The sequence below is a fragment of the Chenopodium album genome, chromosome 6 (genome assembly GCF_948465745.1).
Source record: "Chenopodium album chromosome 6, dcCheAlbu1.1, whole genome shotgun sequence".
Taxonomy (NCBI): Eukaryota; Viridiplantae; Streptophyta; class Magnoliopsida; order Caryophyllales; family Amaranthaceae; genus Chenopodium; species Chenopodium album.
The window spans coordinates 59,900,541-59,924,256 of NC_137839.1; the positions used below are offsets into that span (position 1 = coordinate 59,900,541).

At 35.5% G+C, this 23,716-nt stretch overlaps 1 long non-coding RNA gene across 2 annotated transcripts; it reads right to left on the bottom strand.

Annotated features, from left to right (window-relative positions):
• Nucleotides 1-13,220: 13,220 nt before the first annotated feature.
• Nucleotides 13,221-16,455, bottom strand: LOC145634949 (uncharacterized). Of its 2 annotated transcripts, none has more exons than XR_014113704.1 (4): nucleotides 16,266-16,455; nucleotides 14,235-14,429; nucleotides 13,948-14,010; nucleotides 13,221-13,454 (listed from the first exon to the last, which is right to left on the bottom strand). It is a non-coding gene; the product is annotated as an uncharacterized LOC145634949 (long non-coding RNA). The 2 variants fall into 2 exon arrangements; XR_014113705.1 differs by lacking the exon at nucleotides 16,266-16,455 and adding an exon at nucleotides 15,859-16,212.
• Between the last annotated feature and the right edge of the window lie 7,261 nt (nucleotides 16,456-23,716).

Below are 23,716 nucleotides of genomic sequence, written 5' to 3' on the forward strand. Positions count from 1 at the left end.
TTTAGGAGAGGAGTTTATTGAAGGTGATTTCTAGTTAGTAAAGTGGTATACCAACTTGCGTACTCAAGGTACGTACGAGCTACGAAACCTTGCCTTTAGATGCATGTTTAGGGATGTATTGAGAAACTTAGTATCATGTATAGAGAAGACTGGGTTTAATTGTTTGGTTATTCATTGTGATTTCCGTATATTGTGTATGAGACATATTTAAGGTATAAGTATATGACTACGGTTGTGGGTGATGTATAAGTGATTTTCTTATCAATTGGATATGTTATGATTAGTTAAAGGTTATGAATTCTTGGTTATTTATTAGTGGAATTAATTTTGATAATGGTTCCATAAGGTTAATTTTTAAATACTATTTCATGAATTAATTATGATTTAAGTAGAGGGAGTTTACTATAGTCTTATAAGACGAGGTTATGGTTTTGGGGTTCTTTACGCACTCAAGGTGTTTATACACCGAGGTAGTTAAAGGAACAAATAATAAATGTTGCTTGTCACTAATAAATCAAGAATTGAAATTGGAAGCTTGCTTTACTTGATTGAATTGATATTGGATTGATTGCGTTGTTTTGCAAATGAGTTGTCACCATGTCTCAACGTACTTGTAAATCACGTAAAGTGCAAGATGGATGAGCAATAGAACTCTGGTTTTGTGCACATTTGGAGTAATGACAACCAGGGGTTGGGGTACAGGGGATATTAGTCGTGCACTTTTCTTGAGGCCGTCTGATCTACAAGTCTCTTATTTCAAATACTTTTCAAAAACTAGGAGTTAGATGAGATCTCATACTAGCTACAGTCACAAGGTCGCGCCCGTGGTCATTGGATGTTTTATTGATGTTTCCGAAAGGAGGCATGGGGTTTTTCTTTTATTGATGTTCCAAATGGAGCATGGGATGGACAACCTTGTCTATTGCTTAATCCAATGATTATAATGAAATTAATAAATTGTCATTAAATAGAGGAGTCTTAGTACGTAGTGTTTGAGTCGTTAATTAAATTGTATGTCACAATTGATTATTAGTAGCATGTTAGGGATTTCTTATTATATTTCGCAGCTTGTATGTTCTCAGCTTTGTTGATTGCGCGCTTTTGTGTGCTTTTCTTTGGTCATGGTCTTCGCCTTTCAATGACCCTGTTATGATCCAATTTTTACACTTGTAATATTGGGGAGCTTATTAATCACAGGTATTTGCATAAAGTGGGACTTGCATTAAGTGGAGGGTAATTGAGTGGAGAGTTGGTTCTACTTATGATTTATCTCTCGCAAAACATTAAACATTCTTAAACTTTGCTTTGATTTAAATGCATGCTACTTTGTTAATTGGGTTTTGATTAAGGGCCTTAATGGTTCCAACTTGTAAGATTTAGTTTTTTTTTTTTTTAAATTATTGGTTTGAAACTTTAATTTAATTGAACTTGTTTTCTGCTGCTAAAATTCTTAAATAGCCTTAACGTTTGAACACGTGGCGGTAGCACGCCAGTAATTCTCTTGAATATTGTTCAGGGTCCTCACAGGTTTAAGAGAGAATTATTAGGGTGATACAATCATTGTGGAGTTCTTTATTTTCCATTATTTAAGTATATGATTTATTATCAAACTAGAATCTCCATATACCTCTAATTTTTGCACACCTATGCTAGCTACTGCTTCTAGTCCAATAATGCACGCTTCAAGTTCCGCGGCATTATTAGTAACCTCAAAGTCAAGTTTAACAAATATTGGAGTATGTACTCCCTCTGGACTTATGAGTAACACTCCCACACCACATCCTTTGTTATTGGATGCACCGTCAAAGTACATTACCTATTTGTCATCTTGTTTCATGAAAATCTCTTCATCCCCCGGAAGATGAGTAGTTTCGCATGACTTGTTTGAATAGGATGTTGGGCTAGAAAATCGGATATGACTTTTCCCTTTATTGAATTTTCAAGTTATATTTTAGTTTGAATTTGGCCAACATTACCAACCACTTGGATATTCCTCCTTGTATGGGTGGTTGTTCAAACAAATACTTAATCGGATTTTGTTGTGAAATCACATGAGTAGTGTGTGGTAGCTTATAATGTTGTAATTATTTACTTTCCCACACTAATGCTAAACTTGTTTTTTCCAAGGTGGTATATTTTGTTTCATATTGAATGAATTTTTTACTTATGTAATATATTGCACGCTCGACTTTTTCTACCTCTTGTGCTAACATGGCCCCTGTGGACGTGTATGTGACTGTGATGTATAGCCTAAGAGGTAGTTTGGGTACTGGTGGTGCTAAAACCGGTGGACTTTTGAGATAATCTTTGATTTTGCTCAAAGGCATTTTGGCATTGATCGTCCCATTCATGCTTTTCCTTTTTTTTTCCAATTTTTTAAATATTAGCTCACAGGTCATAGTCAATTTGTTGATAAATCGACTTATGTACTGTAGTTTACCAAGGAACTTCCTAATTTCTTTTTCTGTTTGAGGGGGGGTATATCAACAATTGCCTTTATTTTAGAGGGATCGATCTCAATACCACGTGTGCTTACTACGTATCCGAGTAACTTGCCAGAGTTCTCAGGCGCATTTTTGTTTATTCAATCGCATTTTATATTCTTTTATGCGAGTGAAGAATTTGCATAAAGTCCCATTCTATATTTGGACTTTACAATCATATCATCCACATTCACTTCTATTTCTTTATGAATCATATCATGCAAGAGAATCGTGGCCGTTCTTTGGTACGTAGCTCCTGTATTTTTTAGACCAAATGGCATGAATGTATGGCAATATGTACCCCGAGGGGTGATAAAGCATGTATTTTCTTTGTCTTCTTTTGCCATTAAAATTTGGTTGTAACCTGCGTATGCATCCATAAAGGATAACATCGCATGTTTAGCCGTGTTATCTACTAATATGTCAATATGAGGTAAAGGAAAATCATCTTTAAGGCTATCCTTGTTGAGGTCCCTAAAGTCGACACACATGCAAACACGTCCATCCTTTTTAGGGACTGGGACAATGTTTGCTACCCATTCTGGGTAATTACATACGCGAATAAAACCCGCGTCTAATTGTTTTTGTACTTCTTTTATTTTCAAAGCGACATCAGGTTTCATTCATCGAAGTTTTTGTTTTACTGGTTTAGAAGTAGGGTTCAAGGGAATGGTATGTTCCACAATTTCCCTATCTATTCCAGGCATGTCTTTGTATGACCAAGCGAACACGTCTTCAAAATCGTTGAACGTTGATATGAGGATCGATCGCTCTTTCGGATTTAAAGTTAAGCCAATTTGGACTTCCCTTTTGTTCTCATTAGTTCCTATATTAACTGTTTCAGTTTCTTCAATTATAGGGTTCTTTTGTTCTTGTTCATTCATTAATTCAACCAATTTGTTAATATTATCATCTTCATTAGATTGATTGTTATAGCATTCAAAAGATTCAAAAGAAGGCAAATACTAGGAAATAGAGCTCAAATTATTGAATTCTAAAGAAAGTACATCAAGAGAAGAATCCTTTTTTGGGATCTTCGTCCTTAGAACTAGAAAATAAAGACTCAATAATGGCCACAAGGCTCAAAATTTTAGCTTCTTTATAATCTAAAGTAGACTCATCGTTAGATTCTTCTAACATCTTCCCTTCGCCAGTGATGATTTCCAGCTTATCACCTTTATGATTGGTCCATTTGAAAGACTTCCTCCATCCATGCTCGAAGGTCTCATTAGAAGGGGTGATCAACGAGGTTGGGTCAAAAGTTTCATCTTGGATGGTATCGGATTTGTAGCAACATGGTTTTGCTCTAGTCCAAATAGCAAGTTGAATGCTTGCCTATCATAGCACCCTAGAGTTGCGTGTTTTGATTGAACGATTTCGAAATCGTCGTTCAAGAAGTAGCAATCGTGAAATATTTCAAATCCAGGCTTCTTGATACCTTCTAAAACTAGTGGTTCTGGAAAGTCATAGCATGGGTAATCTTCTCCCTCCATAATGAATTGTCCATTAAGGTTTTGATTGTAGGATGGGAGTAACGTGATTATCCCTTTCTTATTGTTATCTCTACGTGCTTTGATTTTAGCATCGTGAGATTATAGTTCTTCTTTGGTTTGTTTGTATCCCAATCCAAAAGAGAAGCTTTTCTTTATTATAGGAAGTAAAAAAAATTTCTTCAATCCTATTCCCAAAGGCATCCCCGGAAAGTAACTACTCTTAAATAAGATGATGTTTACTATTGAGGTAGAGTATGGATCAAGTTTAAATGGTTCTTCAAGGCTTTCCTCCATTTCTAGTGTGCAAATTGCCTCCGCGGAAAATCCCCACATGTCCTCTTTATCATTATCATGGTTTTATTTCTAAAAGTGATTAATCGTTTATTGCTATTTTGAGAGGAGAAGCATGTATAGTCATAGGAATACCTTGATAGTTCAACCTAATCATTTGATGAAGTGAGGATGGTATTGCACCAAGATCATGTATCCAAAGACGTCCAAGAAGAAGATTGAATGTAGGTTTAATGTCAATGACATGAAATTCAACCATCTTTTAAATTAGGCCTGTGGTAATTGGTAGCTTAACAGCCCCACACACCGATCTCCTCGAGTTGTCATAGGCCCTAATGCTTTGTGTTTTTGATTGGAAGTCTTTTTCTAGATTAAGTCCTAGATATTTTGCAGTTCGTAATGGGAAAACATTTACAACTGACCCATTTTCCACCAAAGTAAAATGGATGTTGTATCATTTGCACCCCATAGTTAAGTATAATGCATTTTTATGGGTAGTCTCTTTTGAAGGCAAATCATCACTAGTAAAAATGATTGATTTGTCAAATTTCTCGCTAGTAAGCAAGCTAACGAGATCCTGAGGAGTTGTGTTTGTACTTACAGACAAAGTCGTTAGAGCATTTATAAGAGAATTCCTATGTTCTTTAGAAGTACTTAGGAGTTGCTAAATGCTAACATTTGCCTTGGATTGGTGAAGTTGTTTGACCAATGGATCTTCCACCTCAAGTGGAGGTGGTATTGAATTTTGAACTTTACCTTGAGTTTGAGTGGTCGAAGATTCATTTGGTGGTGCTTGATAAACTTGCTTAGAACGAGTTATATGATCTATCTCATTTAGGTTAGTTGTAGGACTCGTGAACCAACTTTATTCTAGAGGCTTTGAGTGTGCCTCCATTTCAAGATGTTCCATGAATTGTGCTTGATGTCATTGTTCATCCAAGGAGAGATTTGACAAATCTTGTGATTTTCCCAAGAAATGATCCCAACCAAGCGCTCCACTTATCTCATTTTGTAAGCAAGGTGGAGGTGGACGGTGGCTTACTTTGAGACGTATAAGTCTTGAAAGTTGTTATCCCATAACCCACACACTTCATTAGTTTCACCTACGAGTGTTGTGGTTAGAGGCTTTCCTATAGGTGTGATATAGTCCAAAGGATTGAACGTATCACTTCCTATATGTTCCTCGTCAATGTGAAATGCCCCTAATGGGGATACATTATTGTTGGGCTTAGGCGTGGGAATTCTCCCATCATCTACTAAATCTTGTACCTTGTGTTTTAGGACATAGCAACGTTCAGTATCATGCACAACGCCTCTATGATAATACAATAAGCATTGTCATCCCATTGGGCATATCTTTTTTCTGGTGGAGTGGGTGGCGTTGGCCCTATTGGTGCAAGTAAACCTTTTTCGCTTAATTTTTATAGCAACTCTTTGTAACTCACAGGGAATTGTGTAAATTTTCTTTCTTTTGTCCATCTTCTTCGAGGATCATTACTGTGATATTGAGTTGTGCTATTATATTGCGCAGAAGTCGCAAATACATCAATAGAGGATGAAGTATTATCATTCCCCTTTTTGTAGTTATTCTTAGGTTGATGATAATGAGGCTTATTTTATTTTCCTTTAGCAAGATCATCTTCAATCCTAGTAGCCACATAATAGACCTTTTCAAAAGTGTCTAATTCATGGTAGCGTAGATGTTTGTTGTACTTTTCATGACAATTATCAATGAAATTTTGTACTAACTCGAGTTCAGATGGCCATTGGGCAAGGTGAGCCGCCTTTTCTCGCCATCTACCATAGAAAGCAAGGAAACCTTCACCGTCGCCTTGCTTAAGCATTTCAAGCTCACGTAGAGTCGATTTGAACTCTACGTTACTCTCATATTGGGTAATGAAAGCTGAGACTACATCTTCCCATGTGTTTTGAATTTTGGATTTAGCCCATAGTACCACTCTCTTGCGGTTGGGTCTATAAATAAAGGGAAAGTCAAAGCATAAAGATTAGGATCAACTCCCTTTAATGTCATAGTGCTAGTAAAACACATTAAATGGTTTTGTGTATTATTGGTCACCTTGAATATTGGCAAGTCCGTAGCTACGAACTTTTCTGGTAAAGTAAATCCTGTAGGAGGAGCAATTTTTTCTGCGTCAAAGTACTTGTTCCCCATTGTAGAACGAAGAACAAGCTTCTTCAACGAATTTTCTTTGATGGATATATGTTCCATCTTTTGTTGCAAGGCTAAAGTTTCGGCATTTTCTTTTTAGCCTTTTCAAGTTTCTTAATTCTTCTCTCTTCAGCCTCTTAAGCCTTTTCTTATCTCAAACGAGCAATATTGATATGTCCATTTTGTATAGTATTTTACCCCCGTCCCTTGGTCATAATTGGTAGTGTTTTTGGCTCTTTAGAGCCACTTTTATTACTAATTGGTGTTTTCTAGTGTTTTCGTAGTTTTGGTTGAGTTTTGTAGGGATTTGCACCTTTGGAGCATTTTACCGAGATTTTTATAGAGCAACTACGAGCATTGGAGGAGCACGACCAGTTTTCATAGCCCAGGGCCAGTTAGAGTCATCAAACCGGTGATTAAGGGCTTGGTGCATGTGATACCGAGGCATTTAGACCGAGTATTCATGACCCGAAAAGGAAATCCAAATTGGGACAAAGAATCGGATCCCAATCAAGAAGTCCAAGTTGCAAAAGAGTGTGGCCCGACCAAAATAGGCTCTGTCCGAAGGCGCGCCCGGCCAGACTGGGCAAAACATTCTTCGCCCTGTCTCGCGCCCGGCCGGGCGCGAGAGTTGTCCATGATAGAAAAAAGGCGGGCCCGGTCAAGCGGTGTGGCGCCCAACCGGGCGCGTGTTTCTAAGGTGCAGACTTCGGCGATTTTTGTTAGTTTTAATTAGGTTAATTAAGTGTTTAATATAAATATGTTTTAGAGTTTTTTAGTTACGATCTCTATTCTTTTACTTCTATTATTCTCTCTTAGAATTTCTCTCTCTACTTAGTTTTTAGATTACTTTCTCTCTCTACAACTTTGTTCTTAACATTGTTCTTAATTCAACTCTTTATTTCTGATTACTTTGGTAACGATTTCTTCTCCTTTAATTTTAGTTATTTATTTTATTTTTTTCATCATGACTTGTTTTATTGCTTTGTTTAGTTTAGATTTAATTATGTGTGAGTTGTTTTCTTTCTAGGGTTTTTGGGAATCCATAATTAATATGAAGGGATAATTTATTATCGTTGATTATTGATATTGCATGATAATTTCTTATTGAATTGTTTAACACGGTAAACTCCTTTACACGTTCAAACATTTTATTAAGTCTATACAATAGAACTTAATACCCAATACACACTAAGTATCGTCTTTTGCTTGGTCCATTGTCGAAAATACTTTCAAAACTAAACATTTAGCATTTGATAGTTATTTCACAACAGAGTTCGTAAACTTGTCGTTGGACCTTTACTTTTGCTCCCACTAAACTTCTTATTCATAAGAATTTCTATGTTTCTCCATAAGCCAATCCTCTTATTAACTAGCTTCATGGGAAAACACTTTCCAGTTCCTATATGCAATGCTTCCTTTAATAATTCCATAATGGATTCCTTGAGCTTGCTTTCAAATCTAGCATTTATTTAGATTTTTAAAACCCTTAGACTATTTTATAGTCACTTCCAAAATCCTATTTTTGGAAGGTAGTTTTGGTATCTATTTTTCCATATTTCATATGTGCAATTTTTCTAGAACAATCACAAAAAGACTTTGGCATTCCGGCCGATTGGTGAATAGGTTTTTATTAAAATTAACTATGTGAATTTAATTGTATCCTTTTAAACCAATCCAGCTATGTATACATATACATTTCCACATTTGTTAGTTTTCTCCTTGAAAACTAATTATTTGCAATCGATGGGTCTTTCACCCTTTATGCAAATTAATCAAGTTTCAACATGATTTTCAAACATGGAGTATATTTCGGATTTTTATGGCCTCTAACCATTATTCGGAATTTGGATTTTTCGTAGCTATTTTACAAGGCATTATTCCCTTACTATCTAATAGTAAATAGTATGCTTGTAAGTCTTAGGTTTATTTCTAACTTAATAGAAAATTTATAGGATTCAAACCAAGCCTTTGGTGAATTCTATACCTATACGGGGCTATTGCATCAAACACTAAGTTTCAAGGTGCTTCCAAAGGCCTGTTATTATGTTGATCTTACTCCAACATTTTTGATGTTTTATGAGTAATGAATTCTCTTTTAAGGCACTTATAAAGTCCTTTTGTGTATTCTTGATCAAGAATTCTTACGAATCCCTTTTAAGTTCTTCCGAGATTCTGAGTTCTAGTTGGTTGCTAAGCTCGATTGTCATCGAGTTCATTTTCCTCCCACTTGTCGCTTTGGAAATGTGTTACTTTCTAGAAAGACACCCCTTAGAGCAACAAACTTTATGTTCTCAATTAGGTTGTGGAGGCAATGCCCGTAGTCTCACTTGAATGCTTACAAAGATATATGTATATTGTCTTTGGGTAAAAGTTCGTTGTGAAACAAACAATTTGCTCCCACTTGAGCTATCTTTGCCTTTAATGGATGAGCCATCAAGCTCCCACTCAACCACCTCACTCTTGCTAAGCCGGTGAGTTCCAACTGAGTCACTTAGCTCCCACTGAGCCAGTGAACTCCCACTATGGCTAAGAGTTTTAGACATATGCTTGAAAAGACGTTTAGAAGTTAATTCTATCCATAATTGAATATGGTGTCCTTTCTTAACTTCGGCAATTTGTTTAGGGTAACATTAATTCGTTGTGCAAATCTTTAAGAACTTTATAGGAAGGGGTGTGATCCATCATTGTTCGAGTCATTTTTAAATGGCATCAAGGTGTCCGTAAAGACACACTATGTTCTTTGTGAAGTTATGTATGAAAATTTCAATTTCATAACTTTGTGATGGTCACACTTGGCTCAAGCAAACATCGCCCGATCTAATCTAAACGTTTTGATATCTTGCCAAGTCAATTCTGTACTTCACTAAACTGTTGAGCTTCCCTGGTCATGTTTTTTCACATTTGATGAATATAGCCATATTCTTTCAGAATCTTTGTGAAACATTGAAGTAAATGAATCCTCTTTAGCCTTCAGAGTCAATTTTCTATACTAATAACAATAGCTCTTTACTTTGTCAGTTTCAACAAGTAAGACTTGCTTGTCTTAGAACGATTCTGAATCGATCAACTATCAAGAGCCTATCTAATAGATCCTTGAGTATGTTGTTGTCGATATGACATTGCTAAAGATGTTCGGAACGCAAATCATGCCCATGACTTTGAGCTTTTGCTAGTTTATCATGTTAAGAAAAAGTTTGTTTATAATCAAGCATTCTCGACTCATGGTTTAGACAACCATGCCATTCAAATAAATTTGCAAGTATTTCTCTTTACTTTGAATGTGAGTCTTTCTATGTGTAAATGGATCAATTGCTGATTATGGAACATAATAATAATTTATTTGTTCCAGCCTTAGCTTAAAAGGCCTTTAAACAAAGCATAAGACCTTACAACTAATTTAGCACCACTTGCTTCATTCTAAGCTTATAAGTCGATAACTTAGCTTATCGATAACTTAGCTTATCTTCAATGGTTTGAGGTCACTTTCAAAGTGGAACACTCAAGCAGTATTCGATACTTTGTGAAGATAATGAGTTGCTAAGTTAACTACAATAACATGAATTCTTAGTAAAATAGAATCTTATTCCTTTTCTTTGTTCCTCGTTTCCTATATTTCTTATCATACAATATCTCATAACCTTACTTTAAGAACCATTTCATTAAATACCTTGACTTTTATACTTTTTTAGGCATAATTAAGCACCTATTGCACCGTAAAACAAAGTTCCATTTTTTCCTTTAATTCATGCTTGAATTTCTACTTCAATGAGTCCTACTCATCTATGTATTAAGAGAAGATATTTTGGTTGTCAATATTGACAATTTGAGTTCGCAAATCAATAATTCATGTTTTAACAAAACTACCTAGTATTTTGAATACATGATGTCCAACCGTCTTTTCGGACTTATAAAAGTCATTTATGAGAATTGTATTTTTAGAATTGCCTTTCCTTTCTTTGAAAACCATTCTCAAAGATTTCCTTTACCAATCATGGAAAACAATACAGTTTGATTTGGAATTCTACAAATATAAGTGCAAAGTAAAGAGCATAATAAGTTTGAAAATTAAAAAGTATTCATGCAAATTTTCAATCTTATTATGTTATTTATCAAGTAAATAAGATAATAAGTTTGAAAATTAAAAAGTATTCATGCAAATTTTCAATCTTATTAAACGTCTTATCCACGCATTAAATTTGTCCCCATTGGCGAGAATAAGTCGATTCCAAGATCCAAAGAAACAAAGAGTGGTTAAGCATGCTTTGGCTTGTCTTAACACTCAATCTCAAGGTAAGCAACGCTTTGCTAATGGCTCCAAGTCACTCTTGACTGAATAAATTGTCGCATCTAATGATCTCTCAACAATTTATTCACTTTTCCACGACATGTTAGGACTCCATCACTCATATCGTTGAGTACAACTAAAACCAACTTGTATGCGATGTCTTTCTTTGGCAAACCCATCCACATACCTTACGTATCCTAGGGAATAATAGTGATGCCTTGCTTTGGTGTAGCCCATCACTAATCTTAATAGGTCGATAAGTGTTGTTTTGGAATGGCAATTTCACTCAATATTTTAGGGACCAAGGGTTTTTATGTAGGTTGATTTATGTAAACATAATTAATCATCACAATATTCGAAATCCTAAACATGCATCTAACATATAATTCATATATAAATGATCATAAATATGTAAAGCATAAGCATTTTGATGCATATTGGCAACTAGCATGACCCCTTGAATTCTTCAAGTCTTCAAAAGGTCTTCTTTTGCAACTTCATGGTTTTGTCTTCCAAGAACCTCCGTCTTCAAGACTTGACCAAAATTATGCAACTACTAGTATCTACGATTACGACTTATCTAAATATTAAGGTACAAAAATACTCTAGGTTCGCAGACCGTATTTAGATTTACAAAAATACATCACGGATCGCATTTCGTATTTTCTATCCTAATCGGGCCACACTAGCTGCCATTTTATAAAACCTATGAGAGAATATACATTCCATTCATCCATTCACTATTTGTCAATAGCCCATCCATTTTAGAACGATAAAACAAGTAACAATGCATAAACACGCGATAACTAGTAACTAATTTAGGTGTTTAATCCAATTAACACGTCTAATCAAAACTAGTCAAAGTTGTTTTAACAGATTATGTAAATAAGCGCAATAAATATTTGAAGCTCCCACTAAATTCCGCATCCAACTTAATTAATCCAATTAATTAAGCTAGTAAAATCCAGTTATTTGCTAAAATATAAATTTTTCAAATGTCGCTCATAAAACCGAGGCCTAGCCTCTAAAATTTTAATTAAATAAAATAAAACAATTAAAATAATGAAAACGACAAAATAAGCAAAAATTACGTAGTCCAAAATATCCAAGTGCCTAGCACTAAGACTTGGAGTGCTCACAACTCGCACAATCTCATTGCACTACATTGCTTCACAAGCAATGTCTACACATATTACCCTTAACTATGTACCAAGCTTCGCACATAAACACGCTCAAAGCAAGCTCAATGCAAGCACTACACACGACTTACCCATGGCAAGCCACAAGGCCGCACACACGGTGCGCGTACAGCATCTAGTTGTTGCCGCACCATGTGGCTGCCTTGGCTGCCACGGTGCGCACACAGCAGCACCAAGTCGAGGCACCTAGCAGCCTCGGCAACCCCTTAGTTGCGTGAGCAGCCCGGCTGGCCGAGAGCATGATCGGGGTTTCTTCGGCCTCGAGTTTGGTGCTCATGCCTCGGAAAAATTCTCGATTTTGTGTGACATTCTTAATCAATTCTAAATTAATCTTAGAATCAATTAATTTTGAGGAAAAATGAAAATATAACAAGTTCAACTTAAATACATTCATCCAAGTGCATAAAACCAAAAATTATTCCAAGAACCATTCTTTAATAAAATTGGTTTAACTTGGTGCAACCAAAATAAGAGGGCAATTACTCACTATTAATTTAAATTAATCTTGAGATTTTAACAAAATAAAAGGGAGTTGAAAAAATGAACACAAGTTCAATATAAATTCCAACTTTAATACTTGTGAATCCTTGAAAAATTATATCTTCCAATATGAAGATAAACAAATTTCTATCATAAGTTTCAAACTTAAGATTCCAATCAGCTTAAAAAAGATTAAATCAACAATGTTCAACAAAAATTCATGGAATTTAGTAACTCAAAAGTTTTAATCACTTAACATAATTAAAGATAGAATCTTTAGTACTTAGAAGCCTCAAAGAATAAAGATTTCACACTTGATGCAATTATTTTGCAATTATGTGAAAAAATAAAACCAAGCTTTCAAACACAAATTACTACCAAGCACTAGTAGAAAAAATGCTATTTGTAACTGGAGAAATTGACTTTTTGTAACTGGCATTTTTGGTAGCGAATGCCACCGTTACAATTAATGAAAATTATTCGTAACCGGCTAATGTTATTTACAAATAATGTACTATTTGTAACTGACTTAACCTTACGCTAGTTACAAATAGGCTATTTTCAAATTTAGAAAACATACTATTTGTAACTGGCATTAACTTATGCCGGTTACAAATATAGTATTATTTGTAACTGGCATAGCATAACGCCAGTTACGAATAGTGTTTTTAATTTTAAAAAAATAAATAAAATGGTAGCAGTAGCAAACTCCTCTACTGCCACCACCCGTACACTACATTTATATATTTTTAATGTAAAGACCATTAATTGTTAATAAAATACAATAACTATCAATCTAGCCAATATAAGACCAACTTTAAGCGACATCTTGGAAATTATATTGAATTGATGTACTTGTAAATTACAAATATTTCTCTCATAGTTCACAATAAATAATACTCTATAACTAAAAAAAAGCTAGTTAGTTAATTGATACAATGGTCAACCTTCAAATTTTGACGATTTTGTCTCTGTCTGCTTTCACAAATTTGACTGTTCTGTATGGGATAGCAGCAGTTTACACTTAGCACTTGATATTGCAACAGAATTCTGCATGGGAAAGAAATATAAACATAAAAAAGCCAAAATTTAAAAAGGATTGTTTCAGATAGTCACCAAGTGAACGCTTCCAACATGGTCAATGCATCAAACTGAGGGGATATAAAAGAATATAAGCATCAAAGCTCACAAGAAAAATTTCAGCCACTTATTAGACAAAACTAGTCACTAATAAATTCAATACAGAAATCAAAACCAGTAATTTCACTTATTAGACAAAACTAGTCATAAATAAATTCAATACAGAAATCAAAACCCCACATATAAAATACAACAAAAACATAAGGTAGCAGATGCTTGGTGCATGATCTAGCTCAATTTTCAGTTTCTTAAGTGTCTGAACTAGCACAATCTATTACATACGCAAGCTGGAAGGTACTGAAGTAGCTCAAATTTCAATTTCTTAGGTGCCTGAACTAGCAGTTTCGCCCACTTATATAGTTGTAGAAATATCCAAGATTAGTGAGATTTTTAAATTGCATACCTGATAAGCCTGCATCATTACAAGTAATATTTGAGCCCGGACCATTGCAAAAATCAAATGAGCCTACAGTCATTTGAAGCAAATAATGAGCCATGCACTAGTACGTGTTACAAAAAAGAAAGTATACTATAATCCAGCAACCTATAGGGATTCTGCTCTACAAGAGAGAAGCTGGACATTCATTAAATCACTTAGCTTGAGTACCAAATAGAAAATTATGGACTTCTCCAAAAATAGAAAGTATATAATATTCCAGCAACCTACTAACAATTAAAAAAAAAGTTCACCTGAGGAGAATAGTCAGCTCCGGCAGCAATCGCAACATCTCCTTCCCACAATGCAGTTTTCCATTCTCCAAATTTCCGAGCAACAAAGCATCTATTTAAATGCTTCTCCACTGCTTGAATTTGTGGAGTTCTGTTGCCTCAGGCTGATGTGCTGCATAGAATAGATGTTTCCTAGCAAAATCTACCTGTCCTAACCTAAAACCAGCCAAGAAACAAAATAAATAACTATAAAAAAATGCAGATTCATATTCAAATAATTAGTGTCTTCAATACCACATGGTCGAAGAAATTAAAGTAATTCCCATGTTCAAAGAAAAATCACAGTAAGAAATTAATAGAAATTGATAACAAATTCCACTACCATGATTAACAAATACTTATGATCCCTGAAGCAAGTCAATGATATAAATTATCAACTGCCACCATCCGGAAATGATTTCTACTTCTTAAAGTAACATATCCTCAAAAATATTAGTTTATAAACAATAAGAAAACATGTGCAGGGACAAGAACTTTCTAATATAGCATCATTACTTGAACTACTTATGGCAACATGATCAGCAGCTAATCATCAGGTGACAAGCAACCAAACCAAGTTTTTAAAGCATGTTAAATCACAATTGGCAATCAAACTTGTAGAATGAAGCCAGCCCGAATTAAACATGGACAATGACAACTCAACCTCAGTGAGAAAAAACCCCTTCCTTTCTTCCTATTGACATGATAATTTGTCGAATCCACATCCTTTGAGCAAACGGAATTGGATTAAACAAATCAAAATCCATTTCTTGTCGCACCTAGATGATTTCCCGGGTGAAATCATGAAAAGTGCGGGACAAATTTGCTTCTATTTCCTAGCTTCTACATAACTTTATCTCAGGAAAAGCCTTGAAAGAAGGATTTCAATGGGAAACTAACATCAACTTGGTTGAAAACAGTCTAAGATACAGAAACCGATTGTGCGAATATACCTCTAACTACAACAATATTCACCCTTCATGGATAAAACCAACATTTCAAGCAACAATGGACTCTAACATTCTCTACACACTAGCCTAATTACTCCTTCGTACCACTAAAATTGCCCCCATATACTAAAAATGGATGTCAAGATGATATAATTCATAAAGGAATCAACAACTAATAAAGCCAAGATAATTATAAAAAAAAAAAAAAAAAAAAAAAAAAAAAAAAAAAAAAGAGTCAACTAACACCCAAATCCTAAACATTACAAAGAATCATTCATGTTCATAGCAACAAATAAATAAGAAACCTAACTGAACCAATTTGTACAAATTGAAAAGGGGAGGTACACATGCAATGAACAATTTTCAAACAACCCTTTAAACTTGCATATACATACGAAGTATTAGAAATCCCACAAAATTAAATCCACAAAAAGCAGCAAATATTAATAAAAAAAAAACTACTAAATTGAAACATAATAACCCAAAATCCAAAGAAAATGGAAACAGCAAATTGCCACATTTTAAGCATAAATTAAAAAAAAAACAACTCAAAACAAATCAGAAACTACCAAACCGAGGTACCCAGAAGCTAAAATTTGAATTTTTTTTCTAAAAAGGACACGGGAAAAAAAAGATGAAGGGATTATGAAAGTTACCCAAATCCAGTTATCTAGAAGTTGAAATTGAAGGTTCGAAGCTCAAAAAATGTGAACTTTACAAGCTGATTTCAGCAAAAATGGTAGAAAAGAAGCAGAATATGGATGAATTTGTGAAAAAATAGAGAGATGTTAGGCTTCACTCAGGAAATGAACGAATCTTCTAAAAGCAAAAGAGTAAACAATTTAGCCAAAACTGCTGTAATCAATCACCAATGGTTGGTAAATCATCAAGACATAATTAAGCATATGGAAACTAAGCAAGCCCAAGGTAACATAGAGCAGATGGAAAGAAAAATTAAAAGAGATATAATTCACAACTAATTGGGGTTTTTATTTAATTAAAGAGATAATTCAGTTCATTACATCAACCCTAATTCATGAACCCTAATTCAAAATTTACATACCTCTTTTTAACCTCCATATAGCCCTCTTTTGCTGAATTTTAGATCATTCTTCATGAACAAGAAGCAATTTTTAATTGAAAATTTCTAAAACCGTTTATTTATATCAAGAAAAAAGGAGATCGGAGTTAATGGAAGACAAATGAGTATATAGGAATACTCATGAATTCGAAAACGCAAGTGGAAAAATGAAAAAAAAAAGCTACTCTATACTTAGGTTTGTTAGTAAATAAATAAATAAAAAAAATTTTGACACAAAGTACTAACTTGCGTTTGTAAGCCAGTTACTAAATATTTGGTCAAATTTTATTTGACTCAATATTTGTAACCAACATTTATTAGGTCGGTTACTAATAGAATTTCCAACCTTGACAAATTTCAAATTAGTAACCTTCGTCTACAAGGCCAGTTACTAATGTCATATTATTTGTAACTTACATTATCTTAGCCAGCTACTAGTGGTGTTTTAGTAACTAGCATTTTTAATGCCAGTTACTAATAGGGCGTTACAAATAGCATTTTTTCTACTAGTGAAGTAATCATGCCTAAAGAGGTTTAAAATTGCATATAAAATAAGGATTGAACCAATTACATAACCACCATAAATATGCAATTAATTCAAGGTCAGAAAGACTTAAAATTGTTCGTAAAAATGAAAAATCCCTCAAAAAGTGCATTTCTGGTCGTTTTTTTGGCTAAAAACAGAGTCCTTCAAGGGTAAAACCATATCCAGAACGCCTTTTCCACCAAAAATTCACTATTTTTGGGTCGAAATTTGGGTTCAAGAGCTGAAGTCAGCTCTAATACGGGATTAAAATTAATAAACCGAGCTACTAATCTAATTCGAAACTTCAAACCAGAAAAATTAAGCCATAAAACACCTTGAAAAATAATATGATTTAAAAAATAAACGAGCGAGGCTCCGATACCGCTATTCGGGTTTGGTGAGTCCGACTCACCGCAAAAACAAACCCAAAAACAAGACCGCTAGCACTGTCAAAACGGCTTGACAGTTCGGTTTCGGTTCGGTTTGAAATCGGTTCGGTATTTAATCGGGTCGGTTTGGAATCGGTTTAATTGTCTCACGGATCGGTTTTGGTTTGGTTTAAATAGTTATCGGTTTGATTCGGTTTCGGTTTATTCTTAAGCGGTTTTAATTCGGTTCGGGTTGTAAACAGTCCGGGTAGTAAACGGTTCGGTGCAGACGGGTTGCGGTTTGTTAACGGTGCGGTGTAAACCGTTTTTATCCCGGTTCAAACAGTTTCGGGTTGGAAACGGTTTCGGGTTAGAAACAGTTCGGTTCTTTTTTGGTTCAGTTTATAACTGGTTCGGTTCTTTTTCGGTTCAGTTTTAACTGGTTCGGTTCTTTTTCGGTTCAGTTTATAACTGGTTCGGTTCTTCAATTGTTTAACCACTTTAACGTTATTCATATCGGTTCCATTTCAAGTTTACTAAATTATAGTTGAATCTAAATTAAAACATAGCCTAATAGTATATTCATGTCACTAGCACACTCCCATCTTTATTTCATTATTACTCACAGAATCAATGTAATCATATGCTTAATAGTCTCTGTGAATTAATTTTATTTATTACGCCTTCAGCCAAGCCTTGGTACTTAATATTACAAGCTTTTTGTTCATTTGGTTTCATCACCTCAAATGTATACATGACTAGAGGCAGTAGTGTTGCTAATAGTTTGAGGCAGGGCCTGAGCCTGCTTGTTTTGCTCTTGTTTGTGAACACTGATTAACCTTAAGACCTTAATGAATGATTTGCCTTGCTATTTTTAAAAAAATATTCTAAGATTTCTAATATTTAATCCATTTAATTATATCCCCATCAAAAAAAAAAAATCCATTTAATTATATAAAAAAGTTTGTAAACGGTTCGATTTAGAAGCGGTTTGGTTCATAAACGGTTCGGTTTATAACTAGTTCGGTTTACAATCAGTTCGGTTTTTAAATGGTTCGGTGCAAACGGGTAGCAGTTTGCCAACGGTTCGGTGAAAGCGGTTTTTTTGCCAGTTTAAACGGTTTCGGGTTGGAACCGGTTTCGGATTAGATACAGTTCGGTTCTTTTTCGGTTCGGTTTTCTTTCAATTCGGTTTATATTCGGTTCGGTTTGTTAACGGGTTCGGTTCTTATACGGTTTAACATTATTTGGGTCGATTCGGTTTCGGGTTTACTAAAATACGGTTCGGGGCGGTTTTCGGTTTTAAAAAAATCGGTTTTTAATCTGTTCGGTCGGTTCTCATTTGGGTCGGTCGGTTTCGGGCAGTTAAACGGTTTCGGTTTGAAATTTGTCAGCACTAAAGACCGCACTCGCAATAAATAAAACCATAAACATAATTAACTTAATAACAAGATTAAGATAATAATTATACCTTTTGACGAGTGCTTCGCCCGACCTCAAGGGGCTCTTACTTCGAAAGATAGACTCGAAATTACGACGACCTCCAACGGAAGTCCACCCATAACTCGAACACCGACAAGGGTCCAATGCCTTGGAGTTAGCAAGGCCCGACCTAAACCCGAGTAATGAATGAGTTCAAAGGTTTTCACAATGGTAATGCCTTTTTCAACTCTTACTCAGGTGCTTCTCCCAATACCCCAAATTGGGTATTTATAGGGAAATGCAAGATTGTGAAAAGCTCTCCCATCAATGTGGGAGAATTTGATTTTTCCCATTTTATTCTAAAGCTAAAATAAAATAAATAATCAAACTAGTAAAAAATCAACAAGTGGCAAGCTCATAAGGTGGAATAGGTGAGGACTATTCGGAAGAGGGGGGACAAAACTTTCCCCCCACTCTCACTCCCATAACCGACCACCTCAACCCCCCCCCCCATTTAATTTCCGCCACGTGGCAGCTCACTTGGGCACCAAGGCACCCTTGTGGGCTGCCATGGTGCTGTTGTGATGCCTTGGCCCAGCACACCACGCACCCAAATGTGCGGGCTGCTGGTGCCTCGGCCTAGCAAGCAACGCACCAAGTGTGCGGGCTGCTAGCTGCCGTATGCTAGCACAGCCACGCACACTAGTGCGGGCTGCTAGCTGCAGTATGCTAGCCAAGCCCCGCACTTGGTGCGGGATGCTAGCTTTTGTCGCACCCCTAGAACTTGGTTTTCCGATGCTATGGGTATTTTGGTCATTGTTGATTAATTATTATTTTCACGTCTCATCTTTTTACTATTTTTTACTCGACTTTCACGGTTTCGACACTCCAAGCTCGAATTTCTGACGTCTAAATATTAATTACTCGGTCGACTCATTAATTAATTCCTATTAATTCGTCGCTTCGGCTCGTTAGTTTCTTAGGTGTGACCCGAAGGGTTTAGTCAATATTAAGCTGTAATATTAATTATATGTTAATATTACTGATCGGAAGCGGCCTCCACCCAGGCATTCCGATCACTTGACCTCATTGAAAAATAACTTTCTAATAATTCTGAACCCCCTATCGAAATAATACACTTGTTCGAAGGACACCATTCCTTTCACACTGTACATGTGTCACCTTCTTATAAAAAATTTTCCCTCCTAAACTATTTATAACATCATTCTCTCTGTTTTTTTTCTTTTCTTTTCAAAATAAAGTTAATATTTGAAAATTATTGATTAATTATACATATTTCTAAAAGCTTTTATGACTAAAATGGCTAATTACATAATTTATTAGTGATAATAGAGCTTGAATTATTTTTCCCTCTTTATTAATTCTTTAAATTTTCTATAATGAATAAAAAAACAAATGCTAACATTTTAAAAATTTTATTATAACTATGAAGTTAATTAGAATAATTTTTAGCTTAATAATCTAACTAAAGGGATCGATCGCGATTTACTATGTTTTGCTCAAAATATTTAAATTACACATATACAAGTAATTTTGTAATTATATCAACGGTGTATCGCACGGAATTAACCTAGTGCTTATTAGAATTGTGCCATTGTTTTATTCTCGTCCTGTGTTGGTTACTTGGTGGCACCGATTTGAGGTAACTGTAACATGATTTGTGCATCTTCTTTAGTGTTTTGCTATCAAAACCTATTTGTTTTGTAGGATCTTGAATTTTTGCAATTCCACCCAACTGCTGGAATTTATGGTGCTGGATGCCTAATCACTAAAAGTTGATTCTTCTCATACTGATTTTTTGTTACTCTTTTGGATTTTATGCCTAATCATTCCAAATGAATGTTCAATATCATTATATAGTGGAAAAGACTATTTTCCCCCCTTGAAAAACATATGTTGCTAAACATGTGCTTTTGTGGCTGCTTATTTTGGCAATTTTTGCGTAAGAATAAACTTTCTTCCCATATAGCATCTAGACAATATAAAGCAATGGTTTAATGACTTGTTTTTTGCGATCAGGGTCACGTGGTGAAAAGGTGATATGCAAGTATATGGAGTTAGGTGTCAGCTTGTTTCGATAATCCATAGAAGTGGGAAAAGGCTAAAGCCCGACCACTGCACATAAAATTGGTCAAGTCTTATTTCTTACATAATCATTGCTCATTACATCCTGTAGGCGTCGCTCGAAGTGCGCCTACGTTAAAAGCATGTGTGAATATGCTTGGCACTCATAGGAAGTGGGAATTGACATTACGATTTGGGACAAATAAAGTAGGGAGCCGCCAACAAGTTTTTTTAGGAACTTGTAAACCGTTCACGGATCATAAAAGGCAACCACTATAAAGGGACAACGAAGGCAACAACGATTGACCCGTGAAGGTTACACCCCATTCATAATCCATGAGATTACTAACTCCATATGGTTCGGAACCACGAAAGGAGGATCGGGGATGATGGTACGAAGTGAGTCATGGAGTCACATTCGCCCGTATTGGCCTCTACTCGATTCTTATATTGAAAAGCATTCATGTGATCTCAAAGGCATACAAACAATAATTCAATTCGCTCCAAATTATTATTTAACTAAATTGGTTTAAGATTAATGCATACATAATTCTAAAAATTTGGTGATCACTTGAATTAATAATAAGATTAAAAGGACCCTAAACCGGTTGTCCAAATTATCTTATTAGTCGTGATTTTCAATTACATATTCCCTTTAAACATGCAATATGGTGATCAATAAATATAATAGAATAAACATTAATATTAAAACCAATTTAATTAGGATTCCAACAACATAAAATCGTTAGAAAAATAATAAAAACAAAAGGAGCATGATCCTTACTTTGATTCTGTTTGTTTGCAACTACAAAATAATAAACGAGTTAGTAACTTCAAGGAAATAATAAAACAATAACTAAATTAAATTAAATAAAATAAAGTTGATTTTGGGGCCAAACCCTCAAACGATTCTACCTTTCACGCCTTGGCTTAAGGACAGAACCTCGAGTAAAATATGGAATCCTTTGAGTGCTTGAAGAAGGAATTTTGAAGTGAAAAGGGTAGGCTAGTGTTTAGGTTAATAGCATAGAAGAGAGAAAATAAGAATAATAAAATTCTCGTTGCCCCGTACATCAGAAATGAGGGGGTATTTATAGGGAAATGTGTTGAGGGAGCACACGGAACCCTAAAATGATAAAAACCCTAAAAAAGTATCCTGTGACACGGTCAGACTGTACCGTGACACGGTTAGACTGTACCGTCAGACGGTACACATTCCCGTGACACGGTCAGTTTTGGAGTGACGCGGGAAATTTTCAGAAAACGGAACGGAAAACGCGTTAAGGGTTTACGCGGAAAGGACACGGAACTTCCCGTGTCACGGCAGACCTCCCGTGTCACGGGAAGTCCCACCGTCAGACGGGAATGGTTCCCGTGACACGGTCAGGCTGTACCGTGACACGGTCAGTTCCAGTCCATTTTTCCGTCTAAATTCATTTTTAACCCTAATTTCTTTCGGCTTTTTAAGTGCCGATTGATAATTTCGGGCTTTTTCCTGACTTTTATTATTCGGGCTAAAATAATAAAATAAATAAAATAAAATGTTTGGGCCAAAAATAAATAATAAAATAAAAAGGTTTGGGCTTAAAATTAATTAACAAGCTTGGGCTAAAATTAAAACTATGTTTTTACCAAACATCAAGACTAATCCATGGACCTTTAAAAAATATGAATTTAATAAAATACAATTTTTTAAGCACTCTCGGGATTAAATACTAAACCCGACCAATAGAGGCGGTGAAAGGTTATTTATCATCGGGTTTGGTTTTGGGGAGACATTTTTAGGTGTCTACAGAAGCCCCCACTTTGACTGAGTTTGTAGAAACGTTAGTTTTGAAAACGATAGTCAAAGTAGTCGATAGGGACGGAGAATGATTTAAGACGTTCTGCGATCCTAAATCATTCTGTGTACGCCGATACCTGCAGAAAAATGTTAATTCCACAGATAAAAGAGTAACGGGATAGAATACGTATCTGGCACCAGTGTGTCGGTGACAAACAAATTTGGCAGCTTCCTAAGCTTGAAGGAATCCACCGGATGACGTTTGTTGAAACGCTTTCCATGCTTGAGGAAAGCCGACTGAAGAGTTTGGTAGCTTTCTAAGCCTGAAGAAAGCTACCGGATAATACTTTCCATGCCTGAGGAAAGTCGATGAACGAATTTGGTGTCATTCTATGCTTGAAGAATTTCACCAATAATGCCTTCCATGCTTGAGGAAAGCCGACAAAGGAATTTGGTGGTTTTCTATACTTGAAGAAAAATCCACCAATAACGCTTTCCAAGCCTGAGGAAAGCCGACTTGGCGGTTTTCTATACTTGAAGAAAAATCCACCGATAATGCTTTCCAAGCCTGAGGAAAGCCGACTTGGCGGTTTTCTATACTTGAAGAAAAATCCACCGATAACGCTTTCCAAGCCTGAGGAAAGCCGACTTGGCGGTTTTCTATACTTGAAGAAAAATCCACCGATAACGCTTTCCAAGCCTGAGGAAAGCCGACTGATGAATATGGTGTCATTCTATTCTTGAAGAATTCCACCGATAATGCCTTCCATGCTTGAGGAAAGCCGACTTGGCGGTTTTCTATACTTGAAGAAAAATCCACCGGATAATACTTTCCATGCTTGAGGAAAGTCGAAAGATGATGAGATTGCAAGTCTCTGTGTATCGAGAACCTTGCGTCATGAAATGATGGTGGTCCGCTTGTCCCCGGACGTGGGCTGTAGATGGTCCGCTTGTCCCCGGACGTGGGCTGTAGATAAGACCTGCAAAAATAAATTTGCAAATGGACTCGTATATACTGTGATTGACTTGACTACTAACTTGACCAAGTTTGACTTGATGTGACATGACATGTGTATGACTTGTGAGTGTGTGTGTGTGTATATGTGTGTGTGCGGACACAAGCAAACGAAGATGCAAAAGCAAAAATTTTCCGTCAATTTTTGTCATGAGTGGAGGGTACCGACTTTCTCCCGAAAAAGAAAGATGTGAAAACTGAACTTTTATTTTCGAACTTCCTTCGATGAAAACT